This window comes from Ceratotherium simum, chromosome 3 (assembly GCF_057802395.1).
Source record: "Ceratotherium simum simum isolate JZ-2026a chromosome 3, ASM5780239v1, whole genome shotgun sequence".
In the NCBI taxonomy this organism is placed as follows: domain Eukaryota; kingdom Metazoa; phylum Chordata; class Mammalia; order Perissodactyla; family Rhinocerotidae; genus Ceratotherium; species Ceratotherium simum.
Window position 1 is genome coordinate 20361887 of NC_141902.1, and position 22275 is coordinate 20384161.

The following is a 22275-nucleotide window of genomic DNA, read 5'->3' on the forward strand; positions in this document are numbered from 1 at the left end:
CTGTGTTGGGAGATACTTATTCCGTTATAGGTAATTCATTTTTATTCAATATCACTATATGTGCTCCAAAATACCATCTGAAGCAATGAGTTCTCCAATACTAGAGGTATTCATGTAGAAACTTGATATGACATTAGGTAGAGGATTCAAATATGAACTATATGGCATGCTAATGAACTCTATATGAATAAAAGCCTACAGTATGTATTTTTTACACATGGCTTTTTCACTCAACCTCATATATGTGAAATATTTCCATATTTTTCTACGCAGTAGAAGGTCATTGTTTCTCACTCATTATATGAATATACCAAAATTTATTTATCCCTTCTATTTTTACTGGGCATTTGGGATGTTTCTAATTTAATGCTGGTATAAATAGTGCTGCTAAGAGTATTTACTTACATGCCTTCGCATATAAATTTAAGACTAGAATTTCTGCTAGCTGCATACCAAGAAGGAGAATTGTTGAATCACATTGGACGGGTATACTGCCCAAGAGTTTTCCAAAGTTGAGCAAATTTATACTCCCAGCAGTGTAGGACTGAGGTGTTATATTAGCTAGGATTAACTATATATGATAGCAGCAACCTCAACCATATAATGTCTCATATAGAATTTTATTTTTTGCTCATTTAACCATACAGGAGATGTAAACAGGATAGAAGAACAAAACTTCTCCAGTGAGGCATTCAGGCTGATGAAGTGTCTGTCAGCTTCAACAAATGGCTTTTAAGGTATCCCTGAGTAACTATTATTATCTAAATTACATGTAATAACCAAAAAGAAAAATGAGAAATAGAGCATGAAAGTTAAACAGGGTCAATGACATAAACAGGTTCAATGACATAAATATATTTTTATCTAAAGGTATAGAATTCAATGCTTTATTGCCTATAGTACTTTCATAGAAAAATTCTTTTCAGAATCAGATTAACCAGATTGATGCTCAGCCTTAGTACTTACTAGCTAGGTAAACTTGAGCTCTTCAGGTTTTCAGGTTCAGGTATTAGAGGCAAATAAGATTTCTTAGCTATTGCTTCATGGTGACAATATTTATTTCACAAATTATTATGATAATTAATGAGATAATTTATATGGACTATTTTTAGAAATTTTACAACCGTAGACAGATGTTTTCTCATATCCTTTGTGGAATCAAGAGGCATACATACATAATATAACTATGTAATGAATACAGTTTCTCATGCTTTCATTTTCTGACTGCTCTAGCCAGTGTTTTAGAAAGGAGGGGGAAGAAATGTGTATCTGCCTAAAAAAATGAAGTTTGGGAATATTAAATAGTCAACAACTTATTCAGAAATATAAAAAAATAAAATAAAATCAATAATTAATTGTGGTTTATGGGATGATATAGCCCATATTCATTTTCTATGATTTAAGGATTTCTTCTCATATAACAAGGGGAAGGTGAAATTTAATACAATGAGGTAAATGATGTGCAAGGAGACATACCTCAGGGATACATGGGAGTAACTGCGTGTCTCCCCGGGTGAAGGGTGTGATGAAGAACGGTGGGAGAGAAAGAGATTTGGGATTTACTCTCCCTGCTTTCTTCTCAATATTAGAGTCTAATGGAAAACAATTTTCTCTAAGGTAAACTTTGAATGAAAATCAGTTCTGGATTGTGTTACTAATCACTTTACCAACAGCATTTGAAGCTCTGTCTGCAATGTTTTAATGCTCAAAATAAAAGACATTGTTTTTATAGCTTCAAATCACGAGGTCAATTAATCCCTTCCCTCCAGACTGACACTTCGCACATTAGTATTAACACTGCTGTCCTTAAACCGTCAACAGTAGCCTCCAGTGCAGCAAACTGTTGACGGCTAATAAAGCACAATGTTCAGCTGCTGCCTAAGGACAGGATTCAGAATTGCCATATTAACGCATAACCACATTTTCCTTTTTTTGGAACAAGTTGCATTACTTAAAAATTAAAATACTTTCATTTCTTTCATCTTAATATCTAGATTAGATTTATGGTTATTCAAAAACTGAATATATTATTCAGTTATGTATGTGTGTGTATGTAGAACTCATTAAAATTCTTGTAATGTGTATGTAGAGTTTAATCTGAGAGGGATTATTGATTAGAAAATAGCTAACAATTAATAATAAGAGTTGGCCAACGTTAATTGGCAAATGAACCAAAGTTTATTTAAATTTATTGGCTAGTTTGTAGTTACTATGCAAAGCCTCCCTAAGAGAATACCAAATGGAATCTGCCACGATTACATACAGAGGATAGGCAGAGATAGGTAGACAGATGGATAGATAGATACATAGACAGATATATAAATAGATAAGAGAGAGATACAAACTATGTATTCTACTAAAAATTCATATTCCGTTCTTTTTACACTGAGATGCCTTCTCCCTGAAGACGTAAACTATGTTTTCTTAGTAGTAACCATGACATTTATTCTAAAAATATTCTTTATATTGATGATAAATTTAATCAATAAACAATAATTACTGTCCTCTGAACAAACAATCTTTCAACACGTCAGTGTATTTGGAAATGTGCACTTTAAATAGCTTCCTAAAATAAATAACTTTTGTGTGACGTTTTAGGGGGTAGAAGTCATAGGTAGACAGTAAGGACAGACAGAACATTCTAATGCAGAGTCTATAGCTGGAGGAAAGACATCTCTGCAAAAGAAACAACTTTGGGGATTGAAAAACAAAACGACTTGAAGAAACCAAGGGTCCAGGTGAAAAACAGCAGTATCAGACACAGAAACATAGAGAATAAATGTTTTTGATCTTGTAATTGTAGTATTTTGTCCATTTATATCCAATGTAATCATTACTATATTAGGATTTTGATCTGGCATTTTAATATGTGCTATTTTTCCCACTTGGTCTATTTTTTCTCTTTTCTCATATACTTTTGGATGAGTCAAGTATTTTTTACTATTTCATTTTACTTTACCTTCTGTAGTATGTTAGTATTACATTCTTTTACTATTCTTTTTGTAGTAATATTACTATACAGCCTTGCCTTATTAAATTTAATATAAATTAGTATGTTTATCCTTTCTTTTTTTTTAGAGATTTTTTTTTATAATTTTATTTATTTATTTTTTCCCCCAAAGCCCCAGTAGATAGCTGTATGTCGTATCTGCACATCCTTCTAGTTGCTGCATGTGGGACGCGGCCCCAGCATGGCCGGAGAAGCGGTGCGTCGGTGCATGCCCAGGATCCGAACCCAGGCTGCCAGCAGCGGAGCGCGTGCACTTAACCACCAAGCCACAGGGCCGGCCCTGTTTATCCTTTCTTGACAAAAAACAATAGGCAGTTACAAGAGATACTTTAAAAATAAAGATTCAGAAAGTTTGAAAGTAAAGGACGGAATAAATACCCCATATAAACCCTAACTAAAAAAAAGTCAGTGAAGCTATACTGATTTCAGAATATCGATTATTTCTAGGTATGCTTGCATATATTCACCATAAGACATACACAAGAGTGTGCATGATGGCACTCTTTTTAATACTATCAAAATAGAAGCATCTCAAAAAAATAAAACCATCAACAGTATAATAGATAAACTGTGATATGTTCATAAATACAGCTATGTAATAGTATAAATAAAAAAAGCTACTAATATATCAGCATCATGAATAAATCTCACAAATATAGTGTTGAGTGAAAGAAGCCAGTCATTAGGGAGCCCACAGTGTGTGATTCCATTCGCATGGAGTTTAACAAAATGCAAATAAATCTATCAGTCCATCGCATTTTGAAGTCAGAATAGAGGTTTTTTAAGGTAGGGGAATTTGTAATTGGAAGAGGGCAAATTGTAGAGGGGAGCTTTTATGGTACTGGTAATTTTCTGTTTCTTGATCTGGGAGGAGGTTTCACGGAGGTGTTCACTCTTTGTAAGTTTTATACTTACGATATGTGTGTGTGCATATACCTTCAATAAAAATATTAATATAATCATACAGTACAATTCAGAATTTCAAAGAAATTTGTATTAGCTATACATTAATTAATTAGAAAACAATGGAGTTGATAGAAGTATATATACTTATCTTTATTCAAAAAAGAAATTAAGCTTATATATCTGAGAAACAATGTAGTATAAAAGAATTATGAACTAATCAAATTTGTATATTTAAGTAAAGCAAGGAAGAAAAAAATGAATTTCTGGAAAGAGGACTTACTATCATTTAACTATTAATAAAATATGAATAAAATTAAAAATCATTAATCAAATGCATTTTTTGAGTACGTATAATGTGTAGTATATGCATTGGGAACATAAACACAAAAAATGCTTGCGACTTCAAGAAACTTAGAGATTATAAGGAAAACTGACATGTAAGCAAACAGTTACAACACAATGTTTCCATTGTCATTACAACCAATACATACATGATAAAATACGCATATAGTTGCAGAATAACGGCTGTTGGAGGCTCAAGAAGTCAGGAGTGATTTGAGAGAGAAGCAGCTTTTTTCCTCACATTCTGAAAAGGAGTAATCAGAAGTTAAACATTCTGAGAATAAGGAATGGCAGAGAGTTTTGAACAACCGTGTCCTGTGAAGGAATTTTAATAACATTACTACACAAACAAGGATGCCAAGAAAAATAGTGAATGTAATGTCAGTTTATGCAACTTTTTAATATCTATGTGAACACATTTAACATCACTTTCTGTTTATCAATGCTGAAAACTAGATAACATTTTTAAGTGTGTTTGTAAACTCTATTTTAACCGGATTGTTTCTCTCTGTAGTCAAAATAATCTCGGGAATTCCGTGACCTGTGGTACACACCTGATAATTCATGTAATAGAAGCAACTTTCCAGTTTACTGAAAATCTGTAGAAAACTCCAAAGCAACTACTTTAATTAGTGGTTCTCCATAATGACAGCCTTAAATGTACATGGGAACTGGAACAAACATCTAATCCAACCTTCAACAAAGGTTATTTAGAGGATAATGATGATGATGATTGATGATGATATTGTTGACAAAAACAGCTTTTCCTGGGAGCTTACTATAGTCTAACCACTCTGCTCTACTTCACTCACTCTGCTCTGTTAGTAGTGTTCAGAGATGCTGACTATCTTTCCCAAGTTTGCACAGTTAGTAAGCAGAGGGGACAATTTTTGAATGCAGCCATTTTTGACACCATAGTCTATGCTCTGATTTACTAGATTTCTATGTGCCAGATGCTATGCTAATTTTGCACCTGGAACACAATTTTTCACTTTCGTTAAAAAGTTAAAAAGCCTTTTGAAGAGTGTTTAATCCAGACATCCCAAAATTATTTGGCCACAGGATTATTTGCATTTTTTTAACGTAGTAATGCCTAGGATCCTAATGAACAAGGGAAAAGCTGTGTTTTAGAAGTAAGGTAAAATGATTAAGCAATACTTTGAACTAGAAATGCATTGTTGGGGCCGGCCCCGTGGCTTAGAGGTTAAGTGCACGCGCTCCACGGCTGGCGGTCCGGGTTCGGATCCCGGGAGCGCACCAATGCACTGCTCCTCGGGCCATGCTGAGGCCGCATCCCACATACAGCAACTAGAAGGATGTGCAGCTATGACATACAACTATCTACTGGGGCTTTGGGGGAAAAAATAAATAAATAAATGAAATTATTAATTACACCAACAAAAAAAAAAAAAAAGAAATGCATTGTTGCAAATGTTATTTATTCTCCTGTCCTAATTACGAAAAAAAGCGAATACATATATACACTGTATATAATGTTTGTGCATATTTAAACAGATTTTAAAAGAGCTCTTTAAAAATTCAGATATAATAGCATACAGTAAAGTGCACAGATAATGGGTTTAAAAAATATATACCCATATACCTGAAGGGGAGCCGAATATACCACTTCAAAATACACCTCTTTGGCATCAGGATTATTTTGAACTGGTTATTTTTGAGAAACTGCAGACACAGGAGAAGCTCTGAAAATTGAGTAGAAGTTACCCTTTTGTAAGAGACATTTATGTTTATAAGGGCTCTATTTGTAAAGATGTCTCCCTCTCTGTACCAGGAAGAGAAAGATGGTTCTAAATCTCTAGAAACTCTTATCAATGGAGAAGGCATGGACTTAAATCTGCATATTAACTATATTCTATTTTACCGTGCTTTGCCTGATAACCTCCCATAACTGCTCCCCACCCCCCCAAGCCCCCCACACACACACACCTAACATCTTCTTTTGTCATTAGCTGGAGATAGTATTTAAGGTGGTGGCTTGGGCCATTCATAGAGTTACTCAGTTTTCCTGGGTGTCTCTCATGTGTACAGGAGGTATACATGCTATTACACTTCTGTTTGTTTTTCTCCTATTTATCTTTTATAACAGGAGGGTCTCAGCCACAAAGCTAGAAGGGTAGAGGGAAAATTATTTTTCCTCCCCGACATACCCAACACCCCCAATAAAGTTATAGAACATAATATTACCATAAAAAATTCCGTTAGCATCTTTTCCCAGTCCATTCTCTTCTCGACTATAGGCACCGACTATTCACTTTACAATCCTTATGGTATAGTTTTGTCAGTTCCTGAACTTCCTAGAAATGAAATCATAAACTGTATACTCTTTTGAGTCTGATTTCTTTTGTTCAACGTGATGTTTTTATAATGTTTCCATGTGTTTGTGTGTGTCAGTACCTTGTTACTTTCTGTTGCAGGGAAGTATTCCTTGTATGAATAAAAAACAATTTGTTTATCCATTCTCTGGTTGATGGACATTTGGGTTGTTTCCAGATTTGGGCTATTATGAATAAAGCTATCATAAGCATTTTTATACAAGTCTTTTAGCAAACTTACTTTTTAATTTTTTGTGTGTAAATTCCTAAGAGCATAGTTGCTAGATTTAAGATTGGTTTGTTTCGCTGTTTTGCAAACTCTTTTCCACAGTGGCTATAAGATTTTACATTTTAACGAGTAATATATGAGAGATTTAATTGCTCCTTATTCTAGTCATCATTTAGTATTGTTTGTATTTTAAATATCCTATTAGAAGGGTAGTAGAATCTCATTGCGATTCTAATTTAGACATATTTCCCTAATATCTACTTATATTGATCATCTTTTCATGAGCTCATTGGCTATTTGTACTTATATCATTTTTGTGTGTATGTGAAGCGTCCAAGTAATGTTTCCCTTTTTAAAATTGGGTGACGTGCCTTTTTATCAGTGAGAGCAGACAATCTTAGGTGGGACATACACAATATTTCACCACTAAGTATGATGTTTGCTGTAGGATTCTTATATCTTCTAGCAAATTGAGGCAATTTCCCTCTATCTCTAGTTTGCCGAGAGTTTTTAACATGAAGAAGGGTTGATTATTGTCAAATGTTTTATTCTGTATCTACTGAGATGAACCTATGCGGCTTCTTTTGCCTTTATTCTATCAATGTGTCAAAATTACTATTGATTTTTGAATACAAAATAAACTTTGCATTCCTGCAATTAACTCCACTTAGTCAAAATTATTTTTCATTTTTATATCTTACTGAATTCAATACACTAATATATTCTTAGGGATATTTGTGTCTGTGTTCATGAAGATCATTTATCTATGTTTCTTTTCTCATAAGTTCTTGGTAATATCTTGTATTTAGTCTTATGATGATTCATAATAAATTGGTCAATGGTATCTCCTCAATTTTCCAAAATAAATAACAATGATTTCTTTACTAAATATTTAAAATAATTTTCTAGTAAAGATATCGACTTGGTGTGTTGTTTTTGTAACTGTTTTTAAAAAATTTGAAAATACAAAATTAAAAAAAGATATTAGCTATGTTCTACAGTAGAATAAAAATAACAATAAAATATCTGAATTTGAAAGCACTTTACCAAAACTATAAAATGCTCTGTGAGCGAGTCAAAGAATGAATCCCAAAGAAAACTGAGGAACGTTTGAATTAAATGATAAAGAACACACAACATATAGGGGATACAGCTAAAGCATTAAGAGGAAATTATATAGGTTTAAGTGCTTATATTAGAAGATACAAGGAAGATTAAAAATCAATGATTAAAAATTCGACTTAAGAAATGATGAGAAGAAGGGCGAATTAAGCCAAAGTAAGAAGAAAGATGAAAATAAGAAAGAAAAGAGCAAAAATCAGTGAAACAGGGAACAAGAGAAAAAAGTCACTATATCCACAAGTTGGTCCTTTGAAAAAATTAAGAAAATTGATAACTCCTTAAAAGACCAGTAAAGAACACAAGAAAAAAACTACAACTTGACAAAACCAAGAATGAAAGAGGGGACAATATCCCAGATCATTTAGACACTAAATGCCTAAAAAGGAAATATTGTGAATGAATGTATCTCAACAAAACTAGCTGAAATGTAAAAAACTCTTGAAAACCCAACTTAGATAAAGTAATACAAAAATAAATGGATATATTAAATAGTCCCATATCCATTACATATATGTAGGATTTCTAATGATCTGTGTTTATAATTTCAATGGACTGCTGAGATTCACTATCTGCTTCTCAATTCTTGTCATTTTCATATTTAAATCTACATATGTACTTATAATAACTATATAAAATTTCTTGTCCTTTGGATCCAATATTTTAAGTTTCTATGGGTTGGTTTCTGTGGATTTTTTTCTTGAATGTGGGTCTTGCCTTTTTACTTCTTCACATATCTATCTTTATTTTACTGTATAACACACAGTGTGTATAGAATGAAAGTGACGATAGAGGGATACCGTTTTATTGTTTTTTTGTTTTTTATTCTTCTACTTAAAAGGAGCTCTGCTCTATGTGTCAATGCTACAGTGAGAAAGTAATCATTCAAATTTCACCAACTTTTGCGTAGATATGCTACAATAGCCAGAACTTCAATAAGATTGAGCTCATTTTGGTAAGCCTAACTCCTAAACGTCTTTACCACTTCTGCTACTCCTGCTGCTGACTCTGCTTCTGCTGCTGCTGTAGCCATCCAGTGGTTAGTTTTTCTGGCTACTGTTTGAGCCTGGAGCCTGGAGCGAGGTAATCAGGAAGACTGAGTTTGGAATCAATAGTTCCGAGAACCATGAGAATGGGCAAGACGACAGTTTCTTTCTGCTTTCAGTCCCATCTTCTCTTGCCATTTCTCAGCAAAGTTTTGGGGAGGAGTAGGGTGTGGAAGATTTCTATTTTGAGCTAATTGTTGTTGCATTTGAGTTTTCCACATATAACAATCAATCCCTCCTGCCCCAGTCATTACCAGCAGCTCCGTTGACTTCTTCTCTACCCACTAGGTTTTCTGTCCGTGGAAGGCCTTCCCTTCCACCAGCTTTTGCAACCAGAAGCTAACATGGCTTGCTATTAACCTAGGAAGGACTCCACTTACTGGTTAGCAGTTTATCAAGGCTGTAGGGTGTCCACTGCTCGTAAATAATTACATAAATTTATATGATTTTAATATCATGCAGATTTTCCTTGGTCCTGTCTGTCTTTCCCCAACCTCAACTGGAAGTGGAAGCCTAATCCAGTTTTCTCTATTTTCTCCCGCATTTAGCAGAAGCACACACACACACATAAACACTATCCTAGAGCTAATCTGCAGTGCATTTACGTTTCCTTTTGCTTCCCTGTAATTTCAGATGTCTCAACCAAATTTGTCATTTGAATAAAATGATTTGTTTTTCATTCTTTATCCATCTTTCAACATTGAAATTTTTAATAATGAATTGTCCGTTTATGCCAACATCCTTGATAGATATATAATATGAGATATTTGTGACAGTTGAGGAAGATCACCCATCTTGTGATCATGAAGAAATAAACACAAATTGAATATAATTTATCAGAAAGATGGAATGATCAGGGACTATGCGGCTATCTTAGAGCCACTATGCTGACTCTAGACTACTTACAATAAGCTCTTCTTGTGAGAAAAATAGATAAGCCAAATTTAAATAAATAATCAGCTGAATACACTTCTTTACAAATATTTTAAAGAACTAATGAATTAAACATTTGAATATGGAAAAATTTCATATCAATTTATCTACAGTAAAATTTGAAATTGTCTTTATGGATCAGTGAGTTATTTAATGCTCTTTCACTCCTGAGTCCACATTGTAAATTAAAATTATGCCAGCTTTGAAGAATAACCAATTTAAAATTATGATCTAAACTTACAATTGGATTTTGACTAACAATAAGATCTCTGATTACCTACCCTCTCTAAAGGTATAGTATTTATGCAATTTCTGAATTACAGAATAACCTATCCTTCTCGTGAGGGCAGAATATCTAGATTATATTTAATGCATTTCATTTTTTTGAGGGAAAGTAGATCCTTAATAACATAGTCTCAAATATTTGGTTTAAAAAATGAGAAAAGAAATATATTTCAGAAGGACATTTGGATTACTCCCAACATGCAAAACACTTAGAAGTTGTCATCCCTGTCCTTACGATAAGAAAAAGCTAAACAAATGGAAAATCAATGACTTTTCTTGTACATATCAGAGAACTGACATTGCAGAGTAAATATGACTTAAAATTGAGAGAGAAGGCAAATCAGCCAGATATTGCTGAAGCCAAGCATTGTAGGAACACTTAAGTGCTAATTTTGACTAATTACTGGAGGCTGAGTATGGATTAATGTGAAGTGAGAAGCTCCTGTGGGGCAGTTTTATGGATACCCCCAAACTTTCATGGATTTTGTCTCCAAGAACCCCACTAGGTTCTCATGGTAAAGACTGAGAAAGATCCTTTAGGGCTCTGGCAGGGTAAGGGGAAGAGTAATCATAATGAAATATAACAAGTGCCTTCTTTAGAGCAAAGGCTTACAGCCCAGGGTAAAAGATATTACCAGAGCCTTATCACCTCTGGGGGAAGGCATTCCTCTCTGTCTAATCTTCTTGTCTCACTTAAGAGAGGGAAATAAAAGGTATACTACTGGAGAAATACTTGTAAAGTCATAAAAGTTCATAGGCCTAATAAAAGACTGAGGTTTAATTACAGTTATGCATCATTTAACGAAGGGGACACTTTCTGAGAAATACATAGTTAGGCAATTTTGTCATTGTTCAAACATCCTAGAGTGTACTTACACAAACCTAGATAGAATAGCCTACTATACACCTAGGCTGTATGGTACTATTCTTATGGGACCACTGTCATCTATACAGTCCGTCACTGACCAAAACATCATTATGTAGCACATGACTGTATAACATTATAGAATGTTTTCCTTCTCTCATACTTTAAAACATAAACCAACAGGACTCCAGTATAATAACTGGGGATTACAGCTGAAAGAGCTGCAAGAAGCAGATACTGATTGAGGAGGGGTACTTAGGGAAGCCCAAAGTCAAGAGAGGAGACAAAAATAAGGACACTAGAGGAATTTAAGCCTCTAACAACTAGAGTTATCGCAAACGTTAAACACAGCCCAACTCCTAGCCAGATTAGCATATATACTCACATCAAAGGTCTATTTACATCAGTACCTAGTGTTGATAGAACATGTCTGGCTTTCAACAAAAAAATTACAAGGCATGGTAAAAGGCAAGAAAAAAACACGGTCCAGAGACAAAGAGATCATCAGAACAAGACTTACTGATGATGTAAATTTTGTAAGTATCAGACAGGAAATTTAAAATAACTATGATTAAGATGCTAAGGGCTGTAATGGAAAAAGTAGACAGCGTGCAAGAACAGACGGGTAATGTAAGTAGAGAGAAGAAAACTCTAAGAAAAAAATCAAAAGGAAATGCTTGAAATCAAAAGAACTGTAACAGAAATGAAGAATGTCTTTGACGGGTTCATTAGTACACCAAACATGGGAGAAGGGTATCAGTGAGATTTAAGATAGTTCAAGAGAAATATTTCAAACTAAAATACCAAGAGAGGAAAAAAAAAAGAAGAAAAAATACAAAACAGAACATCCAAGAACTGTGGGACAATTTCCAAGGTTGTAATATACATATAACTGGAATACTGGAAGGAGAAGAGAGAGAAAAGAGAGGAGAATAAATATGTGAAGCAGTAATAGTCAAGAAATTTTAAAACATAGTGTGAACCAAAGCACAGATCTGGGAAGCTCAGAAAATATCCAGCATGATTACCATGCCAAAGATGCAACAACTAGGCATAACACATTCTGTCTGCAGAAAATCAAAGATGAGGAAATCTTGAGAGAAGCCAGAGATAAAAATATATTACCTGTAGAGGATCAAGGATAAGGCCTGTAGCCCACCTCCAGTAAGAAACCTCACAAGCAAGAAGAGAGTGGGATGAAATATTTAAAGCAATGAAAGAATGAAAGCATCAACTTAAAATTCTATATCTAGCAAAATTATCCTCAAGCGAAGGAGAAGTAAAAACTTTACCAGACAACCAAAACTGAGGGAATTCATGGCCAGCAATCTCACTCTGCAAACGTGTTAAAAGAGGTTCTTCAGGGAAAAGGAAAATGACACATCAGAAACTTGGATCTGCATAAATAAAGGAAGCATGTCAGAGCAAAAATAAATAAGGGTAAAATAAAATGTTTTATTTTTCTTATTCTCTATTGATATAAACTATAACTTTTGATTAAAGTAATAACTGCAAAAATGTATTGGGTGATTATAGCTGGATATGAATAAGTAAAATGAATGACAGCAATGTTATAAGGAATGAGAAGGAGAAATTGGCAAGATTCTGTTAATGGACCTTAACATGTGAAGTGGTATAGTGTTATCGAAAATGATCTTAGGCTAGTTAAAAATGTATATTGGAAACTAGTTTAAAAAGATATGTTCATATGTTAAGAGTGATCTTAGGTTTTATGATGACTTTTTAAATACAACCTGAAAAGCTTGATCTGTAACGGAAAGAATAGATAAGTTTGGCTTTACGAAAATTAAAAATTTATGTTCTATCAAAGAGCAGAGACTGAAAACTCCTACCAAGAGACTGAAAAGACAACACAGTTCAGGAGAAAATATCTGCAAAACACACATCTGATAAAGGACTGGTATCCAAAATATACAAAAACCTCTTACAACTCAACAATAATAAACAACTCAATTAAAAAAACAGACGATCTAAGTAGAAACTCCACCGAAGAAGATATACTGATGGCAAGTGGCATATTAAAAGATGCTTAACATAATTTGTCATTACAGGAATACAAATTAAAACAATAGTGAGATATCACTATACACCTGTTCGAGTGGCTAAAATTCACAGACTTAACATTACCAAATTCTGGCTAGGATGCAGAGCAATAATAGCTCTCATTGTTGGGAAAAATTTAAAATGGTACAGCCGCACTTGAAGATACCTTGCAGTTTCATATAAATCTAAACATAGTCTCATCATACTCTCCAGCAATTGTGTTCTTATGTATTTACCCAAATGATATGAAAACTTATATCACATAAAATCCTACACACAGATGTTTACTGCAGCTTTTTCATAATCACCAAAAACTGACAACAACCCAGGTGACCTTAAATAGGTTAATTGACAGACTGTGGTACACCCATACAATAGAATATTATTCAGTAATAAAAAGAAAGAACTATCAAGTTAGGAGAAGAAATAGATGAACATTAAATACCTATTGCTCTGTGAAAGAAGTTCATCTGAAGATGCTACCTACAATATGATTCTAACCATATGACGTTGTGTAAAAGGCAAAACTATAAAGATAGTAAAAAGATCAGTGGTATCAGGGGTGAGAGAGAGGGAAGAGGGTTGAATAGGTGAAACACCGGTGATATTTTTAGGAAACTGAAACCATCTCCATGGTATTAAAATGGTGGATACATGAAATTATTCATTTGTCAATATCCATAGAATTTTTGAGCATGGAAAGTAAACCTTAATTTATGCAATTTTTAAAAACGATCATTTAGAAAGTAGAGAGATTACAGAATGGAATGCAGAAATGCGACAAAAAATATAACTATTAAAATGTAAGAAACAATCTCACTGAAGTGGGTGAGGGAAATGTGCTTAACTAAGTAACTGGGGAAATGAAAAGAGACTATGAGATTAAAGGCAAAAGGAACTGTACATAAGCACAGTACTTCAGTTAATAAGGTTTTCGCCACAAGGGTACAGGTTATCCATTCTGCTAACACTATACATGTATACTGTAAATGAACAATTAAGTAAATAGATGGTGGAAGGTCGAAGCCAGATGTTTTTGCTGTTTCAGTGAGACTTTACAGACAAACAAGGTGAGAAGGCTAAAATGAGCCATGTGGTAATGTATTTAACTTGGAGACATTAGTATGAACTCATGTTTAGTTTAATATGGTTATGCACAATTACATATAGAAATATTTACAATTATGTGGATATACACGGGCTATATTTCCTTGCTCTGTCAGCTAAGAGTGGCTAGGAGCAACAGCTCGCCAGTAGCTATGAGCAAACCTAGCATCTGTATCATGGTTTCTAATATCATTCTCCAATAAAAATTATTACATTAATCAATTGAAATATTGACTGATATTCACTTATAATATCCACTTATATAATATTAGTCAAAATTACAATGCTATATTTTTTATTGCCAAAGTTCTTACAAAATTGATTTAATAGTGTTTTTAAAAGTACACTTTTCAAGGATAAAAGGGGATCATTTTTTCAAGAATCGTTTCAAAAACTACTAATCCATATAAATACTTCCACATTCCCATGTATCTCAGGTTGCCACCATGAACTATGGCACAGAGGATAAATAAAATATCACATTGTGCCAATGAGGACTCTTAGTTTTCAGTGAAATATGTTCAAATGAAAATATATATAAATTCTTATTAAGTACACTCTAACTAAGGAATAACTAAATGAAGATACCCTTTAAATAAAACTTCATTTATTCAGTATGCTATATTTGATGTTACAATACCTTCTATAAATTTGGCGGGATATTTAAGAAGAAATGCTTCCTCCAAATTGGGGAACTCTTCTTATCTGATGGTTGGCTTCTAGTTAGATTCTGTTTTTTTTTCAAAATAGCTGGAATCAAATAGAAAAGTTTTGTAAAACATATAGACTTATGGCATTGATATCAGAATTTGGATGTGGAGAGGCCTGAAACAAATTCCTTTCAAGATCTAAGTTTTAGTCCATCTAGCACAAAAATCAATCAAGAATTAATGACCATATATGAACAAAAAGTAACCTCTCTTTTAGGCCTAGGAACAAAAATCCCATTACGCCCTATACGCAAGATATTTTTTAATGACTCTGTTGAACAACTTCTTACTTACCAATATAAATTGAAAGGTCTGTACAACAACGTAGGGCTCTGGATCCCTACCACGAATTGAGAAAGCTCGTGTCTCAAGCTAGACTACCCAATTAGAGACTGATATAAACTGAGATGGAGAGAATGAGACAGAGAAGGCTTAGCAGAGAAAGGTCTACCCTTAGTCTGCTCACCATATTACAAAATAGAAGCACAAATCAAGCCCACAGCCTGAAACATAGCCCACCAAGGACACGGGTAGCCATGCCATACACAAATATACTAAATATGTTAAATATAGCCAAGGGGTTTTTAGAAAAGTAAAAAGTAAGAGGTTTTATGAATCTGTTGTCAAAAATTAGGAATTCCTTTTCTCATAGATAAAGTAGATAGAGGATGTTAAGGACACTATAAAATGCTTCATCGGAGTTGTGAGTTAGAAGTTCCTCTCCACTCAGTAAATAATATGATGGAGAAATAAATTCTCTCTCCTACCTCTCGCTACATTGAGCCTAAATAGCAAAGGCTATGGCCAACCAATGTGTGGCTATCTATTTTCGAATGAAGGAGATTGACATAGGCCAATTCATATCCTCTTCATAAGGCCTCTTCATTGATATCTCTCTCTTTGCATATCCTCCTAGGTCCTATGAGCTCTGGGCTGCCATATGAAGTTCTTAAAAGGGCGAGATCCATACCAAAGCCACATTGCCTCTTGGGACAAAAATGATTCCCCTATTCAATATTCCAGCTCAAATTAAAACACCTCTACTTGCATTTCCCTACTAAGTTTTCCTTGTCTACTTCAGTGCTGAATTTAATATAGAATATATCTATTGAAATAACCTTCATCTTCTGTGGGTAACTAACAGCTATAACCATTTTTTCTAACTCTTCGTATATCCGGATTTCTTGCCTTTCAACTTTGGTCTTCTACGGCCCTCATATCTCAAAGGAAATCAGTTTCTCCTTTTCTCGATGTAGTCCCCAATGGAGAATCACCTGCAAAATTTCTGGCCTAAATCTGTTGATAGTTCTGCAACTTGTGTCCATAGGAGCCCAGTGAGAACCAGTACTGCCAATGATCCCCAAAATCTTTCCTTCCCTCAGCTTTTGGACCTTTCAGTTCTTGAAGACCTTGTATCCCTCCCACTGCAGCAGGGATACTCCTATCTGATTGTCTTTTTCAGCAGCAGTGGAACTTGCTTTCTATATTGTTCCCTAAGCCTTTCAACTATTTTACCTGTTTATCTCATTCTTTATCTCACACATGTAGGTCTAACGGTACTTATTAGTTCAAAATGCTTCCATCTCTTTTTTTCCTCTATATGTTTGGGCCTATGTTTTTTCCTAGTGTACTTTAGATTATATCTTGTGGACTCTCACACAGTGAGAGATTTGAGGTTAGTGGATTCTGAATCCATGTAAGTACCCATTTTTACCTTCCCTGAGCTATGGGTATTTCTCCTTTCCCCATTCATATATGTCAAGGCTTAAACTCAATCTCTCTCTTAAAGAAAAGTTGTTTTTACAAGCTTGATCACTATGTCTTTATTTATTTCACATAATCTTTCTGCTGATCATATTCTGAAGACCAGAAAGTACCTTTTAAATTTCTTTGTATGTCTCCTGCCTGCTACGGATAAGTTCCAAACATTATAAATTTCTTATTATTTGATTTATAATTATTCAGAGTTTTATTTTTCTATTCCAGTCAAAGAAAATGTACGTATATGCTCCTTCAGAAGAATGAGATTTATCTTTAATTGCTTATGGATTAACATATATCACAACCGAGGTCAGCCCAGTGGCCTGGTGGTTAAGTTCACACACTCTGCTTCGGTGGCCCAGAGTTTGCAGGTCCAGATCTTGGGCATGGACCTACGCACCACATATCAAGCCATGCTGTGGCAGGTGTCCCACATATAAAGTAGAGGAAGACAGGTATGGATGTTAGCCCAGGGCCAATCTTCCTCAGCAAAAAGAGGAGGATTAGCAACAGATGTTAGCTCAGGGCTAAACTTTCTCAACAAAAAAAAAAACTACCACTCCACAGTGTTTCTATAATAGTATAGGTTTCTGAAAGACATAATTCTTACCAGGGTTATTAAATAACAAACTTGGTACCCTGTTTTGTTTTGGCAAGGAGAGAGAGGAGGTAATACTTGGAGTCTGGGGAGATAATCAATATATCCAATACCTATGTATGTCCTTCTTTGGCCGGAAATGTAATTCTAAACAAGATAAATAGGACCAAAATTTGAGGTTGCCGATTTATTACCTAGATAATAGTGCCCAGATCTAACAAGAAAAGGTCAAAATGTCTTATACTCAGCTTGGTTTAAACCTTACCATTTCGCCTGGAATTCTGGATAAAAAATCTAAAGACAAAAAGTAATCTGATGTAGCACAAACTGCCATACCAACATGTGCTGAAAATCTGGTATTCAGCACTCTGCTTATTTGAATTGAGCTTTAAAGTTTTTCCTGAAACATATTTGCTTACTTCCGCATTGCTATGATTCCAAGCAACTCTGACCCACGCAGGACAAAGTCACACACAGGGGGTTCTTCAAAGCCTTCACATGGGCCATGCGCCTCAGTTCCCAGCCAACACCATGGCGTGTGGTAGATCTGCGTGTTTACTTACCCTTTTCTCTCTCCTGGTTTTCACCTGTATGAAGGAGACAAAGGAAGCCAAGGGGAATCAGTTATTAGCTTACTAGTGGTACTCTAACTCAATACATTTGCTGTTATTGTTGGGGCATTAAGGCTAAAGAGGGGGCCTCAGACTACTTTTCACAATATACATTTATATGTTTCACCATGTATTCATGATGTGTGGTCATGGTCCAAGCCCGAGGCACCACTGAAACACCCATCTGAGTTTCCCGAGCTTGGACAGGTCCCACCACACAAGGAGACTATTGTATTTACATTACTCTGTGACTATCCCCAAAAGATGATCTTATCTGCCTTAAAAAAAGACAATTGTTTTTTATAAGGTTAAATTTTATCTATGAAATGTATGCTAGAAATCAATTATGCATTTTTTTTGTGAACACATTATATTCCTAGGTTAACATAAGATCCAGATATTTTTAATGGGTTGAATATAAAGAGAATCAGGAACAAGACAAATAGAACCACAACTTGAATGCAAAACCTAATAGCACTCTACTCTAGCCCTCCAAGATATCTCACAAATATATCACTGCTAGTGAAAATGGAAATTAATATATAGAAAATGTGAGGTCCCCTCAAAAGCTGATATGATATTTAGAGTAAAAACTGATGAATTACAACTGCTTTAAAGTGCTCTTTAGTCTAAAAATAAATGTAAATAATTCTCTATATAGTTCTTCGTAATTCTTAGGATTTATAGATCCGTCATCTGTTGGATACAATTTTCCTAATAGTGGACTTAAAATGAAAAAAATATGGGTTTGAGCTATTGTTGTAGCTCTTACTGGGACTGCAACTTTGCTGAAGTAACTTCACTTCTATTAGTTCCCTTTGCTTCGTCTACAAAATGAAAGATGTGGACCAAGTGATCTCTAAGTTGCTTTGCAGCTATAAAATCACCAAAACTGAATCTCCAATTTACTTTATGGATAGGAAAATAAAAGATGAGCTCTGTTCCTCTAATCACTTTTGTGTAGTCACCAAAAATTGCACATTTTATATTTATTGCTAGGCACTGACAATAATTTTCTGACACTGGTAATATTTACAAGTGAGAAAAAATATTCAATGTGTAGAAAGAAAGGATTATACAAGATCATTATTATCGTAAAGGTATATGACCTGACTCTGTTCTAAATTATATGCACAGACACATAAACATGAAGAATGGTCTCCTTTTATGTGCTTCCTACGTAAGTCCTTCTTCTATGACAATACTGTATAAAATGTTCTCTTTTTTTTGTGAGGACGATTAGCTCTGAGCTAACATCTGTTGCCAATCCTCCTCTTTTTGCTGAGGAAGACTGGCCCTGGGCTAACATCTGTGCCCATCTTCCTCTACTTTATGTGGGGCACCACCACAGCATGGCTTGACAAGTGGTGCGTCGGTCCGCGCCTGGGATCTGAACTCGCGAATCCCAGGCTACCAAAGCAGAGAACACAAACTTAACCACTACGCCACCGGGCCAGCCCCTAAATTGTTCTTTTTTTTAACCTGGTGATGGCGAAGGGCCAATAACAATAAGATAACAATATATCCTACTATTGGAAGAAAGTGACTTACCCATTATTTTAAAGCTGTACATGAAGAAACAAATGAATCCATACTTTTGAGTGAATATTAATTTAACATAATTTAAAAATCAAAATAACTATTTAATATTATTTAAAATTTTTAAATTAAATACTCAGTAAAAAATTTATTAAGTATGTTGTTGACACCTGGCTTTTATATTACCATTTTTTTTAATTCGTATATTTATCGGATTAATATCATATTCCCTAAGATTTATATTTCATGAAGGAAGAGATTTCACCTCTTTTGCTCACAGTAGTATATCCAATGTCTACTAACAATAGTTATTCTAGATAGTTCCTCCAAAATTTTTTTGAATTAATTAATAAATAAATTAATAAGTCTCTAATGGACTTTAGAGTCTGTTGAAGGAGATAAATACATACACAAATGACTATTAATGGCATGATATGATAGGATGCTTAATATTATTATTAATAAATGGGTATGTGAATATAGAATAAGAGGTTATTAATTTCAACTTGTTTCTAAAAGCTTCTTGAAAGAGTTGGTATTTTCACTTTACCTAAAATAATAACCAAGAGTTGGATAAGTTGAAATGAGACATTTTACAAGCAGGAAATATTACAAGCAATGGCATGGAGTTTCAAAATTTCCAGGCTAGAATGTGAAAAAAGTTGGGAATAATGCAATTTGCTGAAGGCAAGGTAGCATGAAGCAAGAACTCTGAAGTTGTGAAAAACTAAGAGTTTTAATCTCTGTTATACATGCTATGGAGAGCATGAGCATCGTAGAGTAGCAATACAAGCCTTGGTTTTCTCATCTTTGAAAGAGAAATAATAATAATTATCCTATTGCAATATTAAGAATTAAATAGGATAATGAAAGCAAGGTATGCCATATCTATCCTGGCAAATAATATATCTTTAATTCCCAACACATGGGGATAACAAGAAGAAGAGCTGCAAAAACATAATCCCCAAAACTAAGAGAAGAAACAATGCCATCCGAGACCTGAGCATTTTAAAGCAACCTAAGGCATCTAAAGCCAAGAGGATTTTCCAGTGTTGGGACCGAATTCACTAGCATAGCTAAAGAAAGAGTCTGTCAGTCACAGGAGAGTTAGTCACCTGTGGAAACTGAGATGCAGATGAGTCTCTAAGGTATAAACCTGCATTCTCTTCAAGTGCATTCCAAGTCCTGAGATAGGAAGGGAGTCTGGGCTAGTGAAATTGCCAATTCCATTCACAAGCTTTCCTATCACGAAAATGCATGTGTCCATTTATTTTAGCTTGATGGCATTGAATATTCTAATTATCTAACTATTTTTTTCTCACATAATACATACCCGGCTCTCATGTGACTATATTTTGTTTTCCCATATAGGTGTGCCTTTGGGGGAAAATATGTACAGGTTACTCTGAAGTAAGATTTTTATTTCATATAACATAGTTTTTGTTATAAATTAATAAACTAACATTCTAATTGTGTTTTAGTTGTTATGGGTTGAATTCTGTCTCCAAAAAGATACGTTGGAATCCTAACTCCAGTACTTGTGAATGTGCCAAAATAGAAATAGGGTCTTTGCAGATGTAGTCCAGTTAAAATGAGGTCGTATTGGATTAGGATGGGCCCTAATTCAACAACTAGTGTCTTTATCAGAAGAGAAAATTTGGACACAGAGACACAGAGACACACAGGGAAGAATGCCATGTGATGATGGAGGCAGGGATTGGAGTGATGCATCTACAAGTTAAAAAACACCAAGGATTGCTGACATTCGCCAGAAACTAGGAGAGAGGTATCACAGACACTCCCTCAGAGCTCAACAGAAGGAAGCAACCTTGCCAACACCTTGATGTCAAACTTCTAGTCTCCGGTACTCTGAGACAATAAATTTTTGCTGTTTTAAGCCAGCCACATTGTGGGTCTTTGTTATTGCAGCCCTAGGAAATTAATGAAATAGTCAAAGGAAATAATTTCTCTCCTTATGCCCTGAAATTTAAAAAAATTTTTTTTCAGAGAATTTTTTTTGTTTGTTCATTTTGTTTTTATATATACTAGATCAAACATTTTAGTGATAGTTTTCTTAGATATTATTTTTGGAAATACTTTAAAGAAGACTCAGAGAAATTAATCTATTATGATTGACTACTTCTATTTAAAGAATTTGACATTTTTCATAGTTGATCATTAGTGGCTGCTGCTGTGATGTTGTTATTGTCTTGGATGCTGTGTATATTGCCTACAAAATAATACCAACTCTTGTTGAAGTAGGAAATAACTCTTCCATGGTTGCCTTTAAACCAGGGTCTGTTTCTTAGCACAACAGAGCAATAAGTGTGCATATGTGTGTGTCTGTGAGTGTTTGTTGTAGAAGCTATTACATGAGAAATGTTCAAGTATGTTCAAATAAACATATTTATGTTATGTTTATTTCAATTCTTCAGCTGCTAACTAAATTCGAGTTCTTGTTGTTATTTTAGTAAGAAAATAATGAAATATAGCATCAATAAAAATTAAAAGAACAAGGTGAATAATCTAATGGGAGAATCTAAATCTTTCCAGGGATCTATCTAAGTCCATAAAAAGAGCACCCTTGATAGATAACAGCAGGGAATTAAAGACTGAAGCAGTTTACTTCAGGCTATGAATGACCTGATCCCTTAATCCATCTGTCTTTTTATATGAGAATGCTATGCTAATTAGCTTCGTAAATTGTTTCCTGATGACATTAATTTTGTGCCTTTTTGTTATTCTGGGCTTTGACTTTCACTGTGATAAAAATATACTAAGGGACATTTCCAATTTAGATGGTTTTGATCCTGATAA